Source organism: Moschus berezovskii, chromosome 21 (genome assembly GCF_049115385.1).
Source record: "Moschus berezovskii isolate FMDL1 chromosome 21, NW_MosBer_1.0, whole genome shotgun sequence".
Taxonomy (NCBI): Eukaryota; Metazoa; Chordata; class Mammalia; order Artiodactyla; family Moschidae; genus Moschus; species Moschus berezovskii.
Window position 1 is genome coordinate 41,341,447 of NC_142480.1, and position 16,327 is coordinate 41,357,773.

Below are 16,327 nucleotides of genomic sequence, written 5' to 3' on the forward strand. Positions count from 1 at the left end.
CATTTGGAGCAGCTTCCTGTTCAAGTCCTCTGTGCATTTTTCTAATGAGTTATCTGCCTTTTTCTCATTGGTAGGCATTAAAAAATTTATATATTCTTGATATGAGTCCTTTGTCAGTTATTTCATTACAAGTATCTCTAGTCTTCAGTCTTATGATGATGGGGAAGATGTCTTATTGATGAGCTCTTAATTTTAATGTTGTCTTACTTATTCATCTTTTTCTTTATGTTGAAATACATTTTATGTAATATTTAAAAAATATTTCCTTACTCCCAGGTCTTGAAGATATCCTCCTGTACTGTTAAGGTCTTCCCAGGTGGTGCTAGTGGTAAATTATCTGCCTGCCAATGCAGATCCAGGTTTAGTCCTTGGGTTGGGAAGATCCCCTGAAGAGGGCATGGCAGCCCACTCCAGTATTCTTGTCTGGAGAATCCCATGGACAGAGAAGCCTGGCAGGCTACAGTCCAAAGGGTTGCATAGAGTTGGACAGGACTAAAGTGGCTTAGCACCTGATCTATTGAAAGTACTATAGTTTTGGTTTTCATGTATATTTGCTTATAACTGCTTTTTATGTGTAATGAAAGATATAGGACCATCATATTCAGGGTTTTTTTTCATATGAAATCCCAATTGTTCTGGGACTAGTTAATGACAAGCCATCCTTTTCTCACTTACCTGCAATGGCAGTTCTGTCAACTTATCAAGTATCCACAGGTGTGTAGGTTTATGTCTGTGTGCTCCCTCTGGCCCACTGATCTAATTGTCTGTCCCCGAACCAATAAATAGCTTCTTAATTATTACAGTGTTGTTTTAAGTCTTGACATCTTACGGGCAAATATGCCCATCTAGTTTGTTGCCGTTTTCTAAACCCTTTCCAGTTCCATATAAACTTTAAAATGTTAGCCTAGTGTAACAACCACATAAACTATTGTTTTTATTGTGATTACATTGTATCCATATATTAGTTTGAGGAAAACTGATATATGTATAATAGTCAACCTTCTACACATAAGTTTATTATATTTCTCTATATCTTCTTTGATATCTCTCAATAAGATTTTATAATTTTCTCTATAACATCTGTTGTTAGATTTTCTTCCTAGATCCTTTGTATATTTTGGTAACATTGTAAATAGTATCTTTTACTTTTTTTCATTTTGCAAATTTTTGATGCTGATATATAGAAATGCAGTTGATTTTTGTAGTGATTTTGGAGCCCAAAAAAATAAATTCTGACAGTTTCCACTGTTTTTCCATCTATTTCCCATGAAGTGATGGGACCAGATGCCATGATCTTTGTTTTCTGAATGTTGAGCTTCAAGCCAACCTTTTCACTCTCCTCTTTCACTTTCATCAAGAGGCTTTTGAGTTCCTCTTCACTTTCTGCCATAAGGGTGGTGTCATCTGCATATCTGAGGTTATTGATATTTCTCCCAGCAATCTTGATTCCAGCTTGTGCTTCTTCCAGCCCAGCATTCCTCATGATGTACTCTGCATATAAGTTAAATAAGCAAGGTGAGAATATACAGCCTTGACGTACTCCTTTTCCTATTTGGAACCAGTCTGTTGTTCCATGTCCAGTTCTAACTGTTGCTTCCTGACCTGCATACAGGTTTCTCAAGAGGCAGGTCAGGTGGTCTGGGATTCCCATCTCTTTCAGAATGTTCCACAGTTTATTGTGATCCACACAGTCAAAGGCTTTGGCATAGTCAATGAAGCAGAAATAGATGTTTTTCTGGAACTCTCTTGCTTTCTCCATGATCCAGTGGATGTTGGCAATTTGATCTCTGGTGCCTCTGCCTTTTCTAAAACCTGCTTGAACATCTGGGAGTTCACGGTTCACATACTGCTGAAGCCTGGCTTGGAGAATTTTGAGCATGACTTTACTAGCGTGTGAGATGAGTGCAATTGTGCAGTAGTTTGAGCATTCTTTGGCATTGCCTTTCTTTGGGATTGGAATGAAGACTGACCTTTTCCAGTGCTGTGGCCACTGCTGAGTTTGGATAAACAGTGGAAACAGTGTCAGACTTTATTTTTTTGGGCTCCAAAATCACTGCAGATGCTGATTGCAGCCATGAAATTAAAAGACGCTTACTTCTTGCCTGGAGAATCCCAGGGACGGGGCAGCCTGGTGGGCTTCCGTCTATGTGGTCACACAGAGTCGGACACGACTGAAGTGACTTAGCAGCAGCAGCAGCAGCAACTCCTTGGAAGGAAAGTTATGACCAACCTTGATAGTATATTAAAAAGCAGAGACATTACTTTGCCAACAAAGATCCGTCTAGTCAAGGCTATGGTTCTTCCCGTGGTCATGTATGGATGTGAGAGTTGGACTGTGAAGAAAGCTGATCGCCGAAGAATTGATGCTTTTGAACTGTGGTGCTGGAGAAGACTCTTGAGAGTCCCTTGGACTGCAAGGAGATCCAACCAGTCCATTCTAAAGGAGATCAGTCCTGGGTGTTCATTGGAAGGACTGATGCTAAAGCTGAAACTGCAATACTTTGGCTACCTCATGTGACGAGTTGACTCACTGGAAAAGACTCTGATGCTGGGAAAGGTTGCGGGCGGGAGGAGAAGGGGACGACCTAGAATGAAATGGCTGGATGGCATCACCGACTCTGTGGACATGAGTTTGAGTGAACTCCGGGAGTTGGTGATGGACAGGGAGGCCTGGCATGCTGTGATTCATGGGGTCACGGAGAGTCGGACACGACTGAGCGACTGAACTGAACTGAAACTTGTTTAACTCTCTTATTAAGTCTAATAAGAAATTAAAAGATGCTTACTTCTTGGAAGGAAAATTATGACCAATCTAGACAACATATTAAAAAGCAGAGACATTACTTTGCCAACTAAGTTCTGTCTAGTCAAGGCTATGGTTTATCCAGTGGTCATGTATGGATGTGAGAGTTGGACTATAAAGAATTTGATCTCTGGTTCCTCTGCCTTTTCTAAAACCAGATTGAACATCCGGAAGTTCACAGTTCACATATTGCTGAAGCCTGGCCTGGAGAATTTTAAGCATTACTTTATTAGCGTGTGAGATGAGTGCAATTGTGTGGTAGTTTGAGCATTCTTTGGCATTGCTTTTCTCTGGGATTGGAATGAAAACTGACCTTTTCCAGTCCTGTGGCCAATGCTGAGTTTTCCAAATTTGCTGGCATATTGAGTGAAGCACTTTTACAGCATCATCTTTCAGGATTTGAAATAGCTCAATTGGAATTCCATCACCTCCACTAGCTTTGTTTGTAGTGATGCTTCCTAAGGCCCACTTGACTTCACATTCTAGGATGTCTGGCTCTAGGTGAGTGATCACATCATCATGATTATCTGGGTCGTGAAGACCTTTTTTGCATAGTTCTTCTGTGTATTCTTGCACCCCTTCTTAATATCTTCTGCTTCTGTTAGGTCCCTACCATTTCTGTCCTTTATTGAGCCCATCTTTGCATGAAATGTTCCCTTGGTATCTGTAATTTTCTTGAAGAGATCTCTAGTCTTTCCCATTCTACTTTTTTCCTCTATTTCTTTGCATTGATCACTGAGGAAGGCTTTCTTATCTCTTCTTGCTATTCTTTGGAACTCTGCATTCAAATGGGTGTATCTTTCCTTTTCTCCTTTATTTTTCACTTCCCTTCTTTTCACAGCTATTTGTAAGGCCTCCTCAGACAGCCATTTTGCTTTTCTGCATTTCTTTTTCTTGGGGATGGTCTTGATTCCTGTCTCCTGTACAATGTCACGAACCTCCATCCATAGTTCATCAGGCACTCAGTCTATCAGATCCAGTCCCTTAAATCTATTTCTCACTTACACTGTATAGTCATAACGGATTTGATTTAGGTCATACGTGAATGGTCTAGTGGTTTTCTCCACTTTCTTCAATTTCAGTCTGAATTTGGCAATAAGGAGTTCATGAGCCAAGCCACAGTCAGCTCCCGGTCTTGTTTTTGCTGACTGTATAGAGCTTCTCCATCTTTGGCTGCAAAGAATCTAATCAATCTGATTTCGGTGTCGACCATCTGGTGATGTCCATTTGTAGAGTATTCTCTTGTGTTGTTGGAAGAGGGTGTTTGCTATGACCAGTGCATTCTCTTGGCAGAACTCTATTAGCCTTTGCCCTGCTTCATTCCGTACTCCAAGGCCAAATTTGCCTGTTACTCCAGGTGTTTCTTGACTTCCTACTTTTGCATTCCAATCCCCTATAATGAAAAGGACATCTTTTTTGGGTATTAGTTCTAGAAGGTCTTGTAGCTCTTCATAGAACTGTTCAACTTCAGCTTCTTCAGCATTACTGGTCGGAGCATAGACTTGGATTACCGTGATATTTAATGGTCTGCCTTGGAAACAAACTAGAGATCATTCTGTCATTCTTGAGATTGCATCCAAGTACTGCATTTCGGACTCTTTTGTTGGCTATGATGGCTACTCCATTTCTTCTAAGGGATTCTTGCCCACAGTAGTAGATGTAATGATCATCTGAGTTAAATTCACCCATTCCAGTCTATCTTAGTTCACTGATTCCTAGAATGTCGACATTCACTTTTGCCATCTCCTGTTTGACCACTTCCAATTTTCCTTGATTTATGGACCTAACATTCCAGGTTTCTATGCAATACTGCTCTTTACAGCATCGAACCCTGCTTCCATCACCAGTCCCATTCACAACTGGGTGTTGTTTTTGCTTTGGCTCCATCCCTTCATTCTTTCTGGAGTTATTTCTCCACTGTTCTCCAGTAGCATATTGGGCTCCTACCGACCTGGGGAGTTCATCTTTCAGTGTCTTATCTTTTTGCTTTTTCATACTGTTCATGGGGTTCTCAAGGCAAGAATATTGAAGTGGTTTGCCATTCCCTTCTCTAATAATAATAGTTTTGTTCTTTCCTTTCTAGTTCTTACACAACTTTTTTTTTTCTTGTACTTACTTACTTCATTGGCTAGGACCACTGCTACAATGCAAATAGTGGTGAGGATAGTAGAAATTCTTGTCTTGTCCTGTTCTCAAAATATCACCATTAAGAATATTTGCTGTATGATTTTTGAAGATGACTTTCAAGAATGTACCCTTTCATTCTCACTTTGAGAAGAATTTATTTTTAATCATGAAAGTATGTTGGATTTTATTAAATGGTTTTTCTACATTTACTAAGAAGATGTTATGATTTTCTTCTTTAATATGGTAGCATGGTGGATTATATTAATTCATCTTCTATTGTAAAACATCCTTGAATGCCTGGGATATAACCAATTTGGTCCTGATGTGTTATCCTTTTTATATATTGCTAGATTCACCTTGCAGATATTTAGGATTTTTGTGCCTATGTTCATTCAGGAGATTGCCTGTAATTTTCTTTTCATGAACTCTATTTGCCAGGTTTTAATATCAAGGTTATATACTAGTCTCAGGAGTTAGTGATTCCTCTTTTTCTATTTTCTGAAAGAATTTAAGATTAATAGTATTTCTTTCACGAGTGTTCGGTAGAACTTGCTGGTGAATTTCAGGATGAGCATTTTGGGCTATGGATTTCATTTCTCTTAATTATTGGAAGTAGGAAGGATGAACACATGGCTTATCTTCCAAAATGTAACACTTCTGAGCATTAAAAGTGTCATTAAAACAATGAATAGATATTAAGCAATGATGGGCATAAACTGGGACTGTTTTGGGCAAAATGAGATTTATGGATATCACAATAGTAAGATTTCCTATTTATTCTTATAGATTTCCTATCTCTTTCTGAAAAAATTAAGTTATGATTTTTAAAAAAAGCTGTCCAATTTGTCTAAATTTTTCAAGTGTATTGGTACTGAGATTTCACATCCATCTTCTTTTTATTTAACATGTTCCTCCCCCAACATATACACACCAGCTTTACTGAGGACCATGTTAATCTTACATTATCTTATTTATATTTGTGACATCTGTAAGTGTGTCTCTTTTTTGCTTCTGGATATTGGTTATCTGTGCCTTAGTTTCTTGATCACTCTTGATAGAGATATTGTTGTTTGTTAAAATCAACAAGCAACTTTTGGCTTTGTTGAACATCTCTGTTATGTAATTGTTTTCTGTTTTTAAAGTGTCTCCTTTTATCTTCATTATTATTTCTTTCTTGCTGATATAGCTCTAACTTCTTCAGATGAGTACTTAATTACTTAGGTTTCAGACCGTCTGAAGGCAACACACTTTGGGATTGTGTGTTACTCTTTCTGCACTGCATTCATAAATTTTGACATGAATATTTTGTTATTCTGTTCAACATATTTTCTAATATTTTCTTAATTTTGTTTTGATGCATGGTCATTTTAGGTCTCTAGCATCTGGGGTTTTTTCCTGTTTCTAATTTTTCTGATTTTTAGTTTGTCTTATGGTACAGCCATGCTCTGTATGGTTTTGAACTATTGAAATATATTGAGACTTGCTTTATGGTTCATTTATGTTTTGTAAATGTTCTGTATGCATGAAAAAATAATGTATTCTACAGTACTTATGTAGAGATCTCAATATGTCAATTTTATTATTTTATTCAAATTTTTTTCATGTCTACTCATTTTTGTTTTTTTCTGTTAGTAACTAAGAGATGTAGTACCAAAACAGCACTCCTTCTATCCTTATAGATTTGTCTGTTTCTCCTCGAAGATCTGTCAGGGTTACATATCCTGAATTCAGTTCAGTTCAGTAACTCAGTCTTGTCCAAATTGTTGCAACCCCATGGACTGCAGCACACCAGGCTTCCCTGTCCATCACCAACTCCCAGAGCTTGCTCAAACTCATGTCCATCGAGTCAGTGATACCATCCAACCATCTCATCCTCTGTCACCCCCTTCTCCTCCTGCCTTCAATCTTTCCCACCATCAGGGACTTTTCCAGTGAGTCAGTTCTTTGCATCAGGTGGCCAAAGTATTAGAGCTTCAGCTTCAGCATCAGTCCTTCCAATGAATATTCAGGACTGATTTCCTTCAGGACTGACTGTTTGGATCTCCTTGCAGTTCCAAGGGACTCTCAAGAGCCTTCTCCGACACCACAGTTCAAAAGCATCAATTCTTCGGCAGTCAGCTTTCTTTATGGTCCAACTCTCACATCCATACATGACTACTGGAAAACCATATAGCTTTGACTAGACAGGCCTTTGTCGGCAAAGTAAGGTCTCTGCTTTCTGATATGCTTTTTAATAAGCTGGGTTGGTCACAGTTTTTCTTCCAAGGAGAAAGTGTCTTAATTTCATGGCTGAAGTCACCATTTGCAGTGATTTTGGACTTGGACTGTAGCTCAGTCGTGTCCGACTCTTTGTGACCCTATGGTCTGTAGCCTGCCAGGCTCCTCTGTCCATGGGATTCTGAGCAAGAATACTGGTGTGGGTTGCCATTTATTTTGGAGCCCAAGAAAATAAAGTCTCTCATGGTTTCCATTGTTTCCCCAACTATTTGCCATGAAGTGATGGGACTGGATGCCATGATGTGCCTTTTTTGAATTTTGAGTTTTAAGTTAGCTTTTTAACTCCTCTCTTTCACTTTCATTAAGAGGCTCTTTAGTTCCTCTTTCCTTTCTGCCATTAGGGTGGTGTCATCTGCATATCTGTGGTTATGGGTATTTCTCCCAGCAATCTTGATTCCAGCTTGTGCTTCATCCAGCTTGGCATTTTGTATGATGTACTCTGCATATAAGTTAAATAAGTAAGGTGACATATATACAGCCTTGACATACTCCTTTCCCAATTTGGAACCAGTCTGTTGTTCCATGTCTGGTTCTAACTGTTGCTTCTTGACCTGAATACAGATTTCTCAGGAGGCAGATAAGGTGGTCTGGTATTCCTGTCTCTTTAAGAATTTTCCACAGTTGTTTGTGATCCACACAGTCAAAGGCTTTGGTGTAGTCAATAAAACAGAAGTATATGTTTTTCTGAAACTCTCTTGCTTTTTCTATGATCCAAAGGACATTGGCAATTTGATCTCTCCTTCCTCTTCCTTTTCTAAATCCAGATTGAACATTTGGAAGTTCTTGGTTCATGTACTGTTGGAGCCTCGCTTGAAGAATTTTGAGCATTACTTTGCTAGCATGTAAGATGAGTGTATGCCAGCAGATTTGGAAAACTCAGCAGTGGCCACAGGACTGGAAGAGGTCAGTCTTCATTCCAATCCCAAAGAAAGGCAATGCCAAAGAATGCTCAAACTACCACACAATTACACTCATCTCACACGCTAGTAAAGTCATGCTCAAAATTCTCCAAGCCAGGCTTCAGCAGTATGTAAACCGTGAACTCCCAGATGTTCAAGCAGGTTTTAGAAAAGGCAGAGGCACCAGAGATCAAATTGCCAACATCCGCTGGATCATGGACAAAGCAAAAGAGTTTCAGAAAAACATCTATTTCTGCTTCATTGACTATGCCAAAGCCTTTGACTGTGTGGATCACAATAAACTGTGGAACATTCTGAAAGAGATGGGAATCCCAGACCACCTGACCTGCCTCTTGAGAAACCTGTATGCAGGTCAGGAAGCAACAGTTAGAACTGGACATGGAACAACAGACTGGTTCCAAATAGGAAAAGGAGTACGTCAAGGCTGTATATTCTCACCTTGCTTATTTAACTTATATGCAGAGTACATCATGAGGAACGCTGGGCTGGAAGAAGCACAAGCTGGAATCAAGATTGCTGGGAGAAATATCAATAACCTCAGATATGCAGATGACACCACCCTTATGGCAGAAAGTGAAGAGGAACTCAAAAGCCTCTTGATGAAAGTGAAAGAGGAGAGTGAAAAGGTTGGCTTGAAGCTCAACATTCAGAAAACAAAGATCATGGCATCTGGTCCCATCACTTCATGGGAAATAGATGGAAAAACAGTGGAAACAGTGTCAGAATTTATTTTTTTGGGCTCCAAAATCACTGCAGATGCTGATTGCAGTCATAAAATTAAAAGACGCTTGCTCCTTGGAAGGAAAGTTATGACCAACCTTGATAGTATATTAAAAAGCAGAGACATTACTTTGCCAACCAAGGTCTGTCTAGTCAAGGCAATGGTTTTTCCCGTGGTCATGTATGGATGTGAGAGTTGGACTGTGAAGAAAGCTGATCGCCGAAGAATCGATGCTTTTGAACTGTGGTGTTGGAGAAGACTCTTGAGAGTCCCTTAATACTGCAAGGATATCCAACCAGTCCATTCTAAAGGAGATCAATCCTGGATGTTCATTGAAGGGACTGATGCTGAAGCTGAAACTGCAATACTTTGGCCACCTCATGCGGCGAGTTGACTCACTGGAAAAGACTCTGATGCTGGGAAGGGTTGGGGGCGGGAGGAGAAGGGGACGACAGAGAATGAGATGGCTGGATGGCATCACCGACTCTGTGGACATGAGTTTGAGTGAGCTCCGGGAGTTGGTGATGGACAGGGAGGTCTGGTGTGCTGTGATTCATGGGGTCGCGGAGAGTCGGACACGACTGAGCGACTGAACTGAACTGAACTGAACTGGAGTGCAATTGTGCAGTAGTTTGAGCATTCTTTGGCATTGCCTTCCTTTGGGTTTGGAATGAAAACTGACCTTTTCCAGTCCTGTGGCCACTGCTGCGTTTTCCAAAGTTGCTGGAATATTGAGTGCAGCCCTTTCACAGCATCATCTTTTAGGATTTGAAATAGCTCAACTGGAATTCCATCACCTCCACTAGCTTTTTTGTAGTGATGCTTCTTAAGGCCCTTTTGGCTTCGAATACCAGGATGTCTGGCTCTAGGTGAGTGATCACACCATGGTTTTCTGGGTCATTAAGATCTTTTTTGTATATTTCTGTGTATTCTTTCCACCTCTTCTTAATATATTCTGCTTCTGTTAGGTCCATACTGTTTCTCTCCTTTATTGTGGCCATTGTTGCATAAAATGTTTCCTTGGAATTTTTCTCTAATTTTCTTGAAGAGTTCTCTAGTCTTCCCCCATTTTATTGTTTTTTCCTATTTCTTTGCATATCCTGAGGGTATATATTGAAAAATATACAAATTGAAGATTGTCCTATAGTTTCAGCAATGGAACCTTTTATTAACCGTGAATCAATATTCTTTGTATGTATGCATGCTATGCATGCTAAGTTGCTTCAGTTGTGTCCGACTGTTTACAACACTATGAACTGCAGCTCTCCAGGAGTGGGTAGCCATGCTGTCCTCCAGGATCTTCCTGACCCAGGGATGGAACCCACGTCTCTTATGTCTCCTGCATTGGCAGTCAGGTTCTTTACCACAAGCGCCACCTGGGAAACCCTCGACCTCCTTTACTGCTGCAATTTTATTTTCTTTAGAAATATCTTCCCCCTTAATAAAGCTATACTAATTTTCTTTGGTGTAGAATGTATTGGGAAGTCTTATTTAATAAGGTCACTTCCAAATTTTCTCTATCCTTAATCCTTATACTTCTAAGATACGTTTCTTATAAAAAACACACAGGTAGAATTTGTCTTTATGAAGTCTGAAAATCTTTGTTTTTTGACTGGGGCATTTATTTCATTTATATAAAATGTAACTAGTACTACATTTTGAATGCCATGACACTGCACCACTCCTAAAGGCACAGTTCACATTGTACATATATTTGCACTTAGGTCTGAAAACTTATTTTGTGCTTTCTACTTGTCATAACTGTTGCACTTTTTTGTCCTTTTTTTTAACCTTGTTTTGAATTTACTGAGTATTTTAGTTATTCCAGTGTTGTCCCCTCTAATGTTGCTCCTTGGAAGGAAAGCTATAGCAACCCTAGACAGTGTATTAAACACAGAGACATTACTTTGACAACAAAGGTCTGAAGAGTCAAAGGTGTGGTTTTTCTAGTAGTCATGTACAGATGTGAGAGTTGCACCATAAAGAAGGCTGAGTGCCAAAAAATCGACGCTTTTGAATTGTGGTTCTGGAGAAAACTCTTGAGAGTCCTTTGGACTGCAAGATCAAACCAGTCAATCCTAAAGGAAACAGTCCTGAATATTCATTGGAAGGACTGGTGCTGAAGCTGAAGCTCCAATACTTTGGCCACCTGATGCAAAGAGCTGACTCATTGGAAAAAACCCTGATGATGGGAAAGACTGAAGGCAAAAGGAGAAGGGAGTGGCAGCGGATGAGATGGTTAGATAGCATCACCAACTCAGTGGACATGAACCTTACCAAACTCTGAGAGATCGTGAAGGACAGGGGAGCCTGGCATGCTGCAGTCTTTGGGGTCATAAAGAGTCTAGCAACTGAAAACAGTTACTTGGCTAAGGAGTTTAAGAAGTTATACATTCTGTTCATTTCTTTTAGAAGTTGTCCTTGAAATTATAATACGCTTACTTAAGTTAATGAAGTCTGAATAAATCCCTTAATTTCTTCCTGCATAATAAAAGAAACTTAGAACAGTTCCCACACTTATAATCATTTTTCCATGAGTTTTAGCTATTCTTATTTAACCCTTGAAAACATTATTATTATTATTCTTTTATTAATCAGTACTTGCTTAGATTCACTTTACTGTTTATCCCTGTGTCTTAAACCTACCATCTAGGAAAACTTTCCTTCTGACAAACATGTGTCATGTCAAATTTTCTCTATTGAAAGTCTGCTGAAGACAAACTAAAATTTGAAGACAAATTTTTGTTTGACTGAAAATGTCTTTGTTTCACCATCATTCTTAAAAGATATTTTCAGTGGCTGTAGAATTCTATGCTGACTCATTTTCCTTCAGTGCATTGACTCTCCTCTACTGGCTTCTGGCTCCTGTTACTGCTCCTGATAGACCAGCTTCAGTGTAATCACTGCTGCCATTTCTGTTCTTAAACAATAAAAAAATTATTTATTTTTGGCTGCGCTGGGTCTTACATTGCTGCATGTGGGCTTTCTCTAGTTGCAGTGATGGGGGACTACTCTCTAGCTGCTGTGGGGAAGCTTCTCATTGCAGTGGCTTCTCTTGTTCTGTTGTAGGGACTTATTTCTCCATGGCACATGAGATCTTCCCAGATCAGGGATCAAACCTGTGTCCCCTGCATTGGAAGGAGGATTCTTACCACTAGACAACCAGGGAAGCCCTTTCATTTTTTTTCTAACTTGAATTTGCTGTACACCAGCAACTATTTTTTAAAAAATATTTATTTATTTTGGCTTCACTGGTTTACAGTATGGAAAGCTGTATTGCAAGGCATTTCAGATTCCCACTGGAGATGTAAGAATGCTTAGCCATGGATTCTAGGAAAATTAAATAAATTGAAAAGCTAGGCAAGTATCAACTCTGGGTAAAATTAAAAGTTGTAGAAGAAAGGAAATATAATTATGGTACAATACTATGGTCAGTACTAAGCAATCTTAGGTGCTTAGTCACTCAGTTGTGTCTGACTCTTTCAGACCCCATGGACTGTAGTCCACCAGGCTCCTCTGTCCCTGGAATTCTCCAGGGAAGAATACTGGAGTGGGTTGCCATTCCCTTCTCCAGAGGATCTTCCCAACCCAGGGATTGAACTTGGGTCTCTTGAATTGCAAACAGGATTTTTACCACTGAGCCACCAAGGGAAGCCCCACTAAACAATCTTAAATAGTCACAATAAGTAAGTATATAGATTAACCAGTAGTGTTGATGATCCACATGGCAGGATGTGTGAGTCTCCTGCCTGAGGTCAGTGTAATAAGGAGCCTGGTGGGGAGGAGAGCTTAGTGGCTCAGCACTCAGTGTACAGGTTTTCCCACATTCCTCCCCCTTTCAGCCTGACAGCCCACCCTACTGTACTGATTCCACTCTAGTTTCTCTCCTGGGAACATTCCTCCATTTCTGCAGGATAGAGGAAGAGTGGTTGCCTAACATGGGGCGGGAGGGGATACCAAAAGAAATGACATCTCTTATTTGATCTTTTGAATGAAGTCCCTGTGTTCCGTGCTTCTTGTCTCCCTCACCTTCATCCATCTTCCGTGGTACCTGGTGCCTCCCCGGTATTCCTTAGCATCTCTGCAGGGGAAGAAAGCCTGCTTCATAACATCACCCTGGGTAGGTTCTTGGGTTCATGGGTTCATGAACCCCTTCCTTCTGCTGAAACATTTACTACTTTTATGCTGCTTTCACTTTCTTCTTTAAAAAAAAAAAAAAAAGAACAAAACACTGTTATTGGTTTCCTTTTTTTTTTTTTAATGTGGGTCACTTTTAAAGTCTTTATTGAATTTGCTGGGCTTCCCTGGTGGCTTAGACAGTAAACAATCAGTCTGCAATATCGGAGACCTGGGTTGGATCCCTGGGTTGGGAAGATCCCCTGGAGAAGGGAATGGCAACCCACTCCAGTAATCTTGCCTTTGAGAATTCCATGGACAGAAGAGTCTGGTGGGCTACAGTCCAAGGAGTCGCAAAGAGTTGGACACAACTGAGGGACTAATACTAAATTTGTTACAATACTGCTTATGTTTTTGTTTAGGTTTTATGGCCCCAAGACATGTGGGATCTTAGCTCCCCAACCAAGAATCAAACCTGTATCCCCTGGATTGAAAGGCTGAGTCTTAACCACTGGACTGTCAAGAAAGTCCCTGCTTTCAGCAGGGGTTTTAGATATCTCCAGGTTTCAAGGAAGATGGAATTTTTATTTCCCTTTCTTATAAAGCTTGTCCTTTTTTTCTTTTTGGCTGTGCCAGGTGTTCATTGTGGCATGCACCAGGTGTTCATTGAGGCATGCGGGATCTTTTAAACTTATTTGTTTTACATTGGAGTATACATGTGGAATTTTAGTTGCAGCATGTGAACTCTTAGTTGCCACATGTGGGATCTAGTTCTTTTGACCAGGGATAGAACCCGGGCCCCTGCATTGAAAGTATGGGAGTCTTAGTTACTGACTACCAGAAAAGTCCCTGTGCTTATCCTTTTGAGCTGATTTTCAAGAGAGAAGAAAAATGGGGGAAGAATGTCACCACCTTAAAACTGAAAGTCCATGTTGTTGGTAACACTTAGCAATGTGGGTGACAGCCCAGGAAAATCACTGTTGACATGAACTGGAGGGATGGAAATACAATCTAGCATCTCCACATGATTGCGGACAGGTCCTTTCCTAAAAGGATCTCAGCACCTGGCGGGTGAGTCACAGCTCCCACCACTCCTTGTGGACAAACCCCGGCCACCTTCAGGCTGTGACTGCCTCACCCTACTGGCTTTGGATATGTGAGTCCAGGCCCAGGGAGTGACGCATGACAGGGAAAAGTCATTGGAAGAGATGAGGCCAGGCGACTGAGAGGCAAGACACATTGAAGTCTTTTAAAACTACATTGGAAATAAGGAAAGGAGAAGTCATTTTCCTCTGAAGCGCTGGCTATCTTCTAAGAATCTGCAGCACATTTTAATGCCTTTGACTTGGTAAAATGATGTCAGTTTTCCAGCTGTAGTATTTATCTACACTGCATGCAAAACTCCACAGGTAGTTTTTCCTCATTTGCTAGGATAATGAAATACTTTATGAAAAGTCATAGAGTCTTTCATTTTGCATTTGTGCACTCATGCAAATTCAACAAATATTTATTGAGTGCCTACTATATACCAGACCCAGTTCTTTTTGTTTTGGAGGTATAGTAGTAAATCCTTTCCATGGACTTGGGCTTTGAATGGTGGTTAAGTTTTAGAATTCAACCTCTTTATTTGATATAGTTCTGTTCAGATTTTCTGTTTGTTCTTGAGTCAGGTTTCAGTAGTTTGGTCTTTCTGGACCCTTTCCCATTTTATCCAGGTTATTTAATTTGTTGGCATACAATTACTATAGTATTCCATTCAAATCCTTTTTATTCCCATAAGATTGGTAGTGATATCCTTTCTTTCATCCCAAATATCAGTAATTTGCATTTTCCTCCCTTTTGCCCCCCTTGGCATTTAGCTAAAGGTTTGTCAATTTTATCGATTTCTTCTAAGAACCAACTTTTCCTTTTGCTAATTTTTCTCTATTGTTTTTCTATTCTCTATTTTGGTTCTTTCCACTCTATATTATTTTCTTCGTTTTGCTTGCTTTAGGTTTACTGAACTCTTCTAATTTGTTAAGATGGAAAGTTAGGCTATAAATTTCAACTCTCTCATCTTTTAAACTATTGGGATCACAATTTTAAATTTCCTTCAGAGCACTGCTTTAGCTGCATCCAAGTCCTATGTTATACTTTTTATCTCAGTCATAATTTTTTCTAATTTTTCTTATGATTTCTTCTTTGTCCCATTGGTTATTTAGTTTGGGGGTGTTTTAATTTCCATATGTTTTTGAATTCCCCAAATTTCCTTCTATTACTGGTTCCTAATTTGACTCCATTGTGGTTGGAGAACATACTTTATATGATTTCATTACTTTTAAATTTATTGAGAGCTTACTGTTCCATGTGCATGTGGAAAGAAGGTGTATTTGACCATGTTGAGTGCAAATGTTCCACAGGTGTATTGGGTCTAGTTGAATATTGGTGGTGTTCTCGACTTCTTTTTCCTTGTTGATCATCTGCCTTATTCTATCCATTACGGAAAGTGAGGGTGTTGAAATCTCCAATTATTATTGTTGAATTGTTTCGTTTTCTCCTTTGATTCTGTCCGTTTTTGCTATTTTGGGGTTCAGCTGTTATACACACAAGTGCTTCCTTTTTTAAAAATATATCGGTATTTACTTTTTTTTTTAATGTTTGTTTCTTTTTGGCTGTGCTGGGTCTTCATTGCTGCACCCTGGGCCTTTCTCTAGCTGCGGGCTTCTCATTGTGGTGGCTTCTCTAGTTATGAAGTACAGGCTCTAGGACACTGGGGCTTCAGCACTTGTAGCTTCCAGGCTCTCGAGCACAGGCTCAACAGTTGCCCAGTGGCATATGGGATCTTCCTCGCGAGGGATCCAACCTGTGTCTCCTGCATTGGTAGGCAGATTCTTTACCACTGAGCCAGCAGGGAAGCCACACAGGCATTTCTTAAATGTTATGTTTTCTTGATGGATTGACCTGTTTGTTAGTATAAAATGTTCTTTGTTTCTAGGAACAATTTACAGCTGAAAGTCTAGTTTGTCTGATATTAGTATAGCCACTTTTCTTTTCTTTCTTTTTACATGGTATATGTCTTTCTGTTCTTTTACTTTCAACCTATTTGTGACTTTGAAGTGTCTCTTATAGACAGTATATAGTTGGATCATGTTTTTATATATATATTGTCAATCTCTGTCTTCTGATTGGAGTATTTAGTATATTTACATTTAATGAAATTATTGATAAGGCGGATTTATGACTGCCATTTTGCTATTTGTTCTCTATATATCTTATGTCTTTTTGTTTGTCTGTTTCCTTGTGATTGCCTTCTTTTGTGCTGTATATTTTCTACTGTAGTATTTTAATTTGTTTTTTTTTTACTATATTTTAAAGTCATTTTTA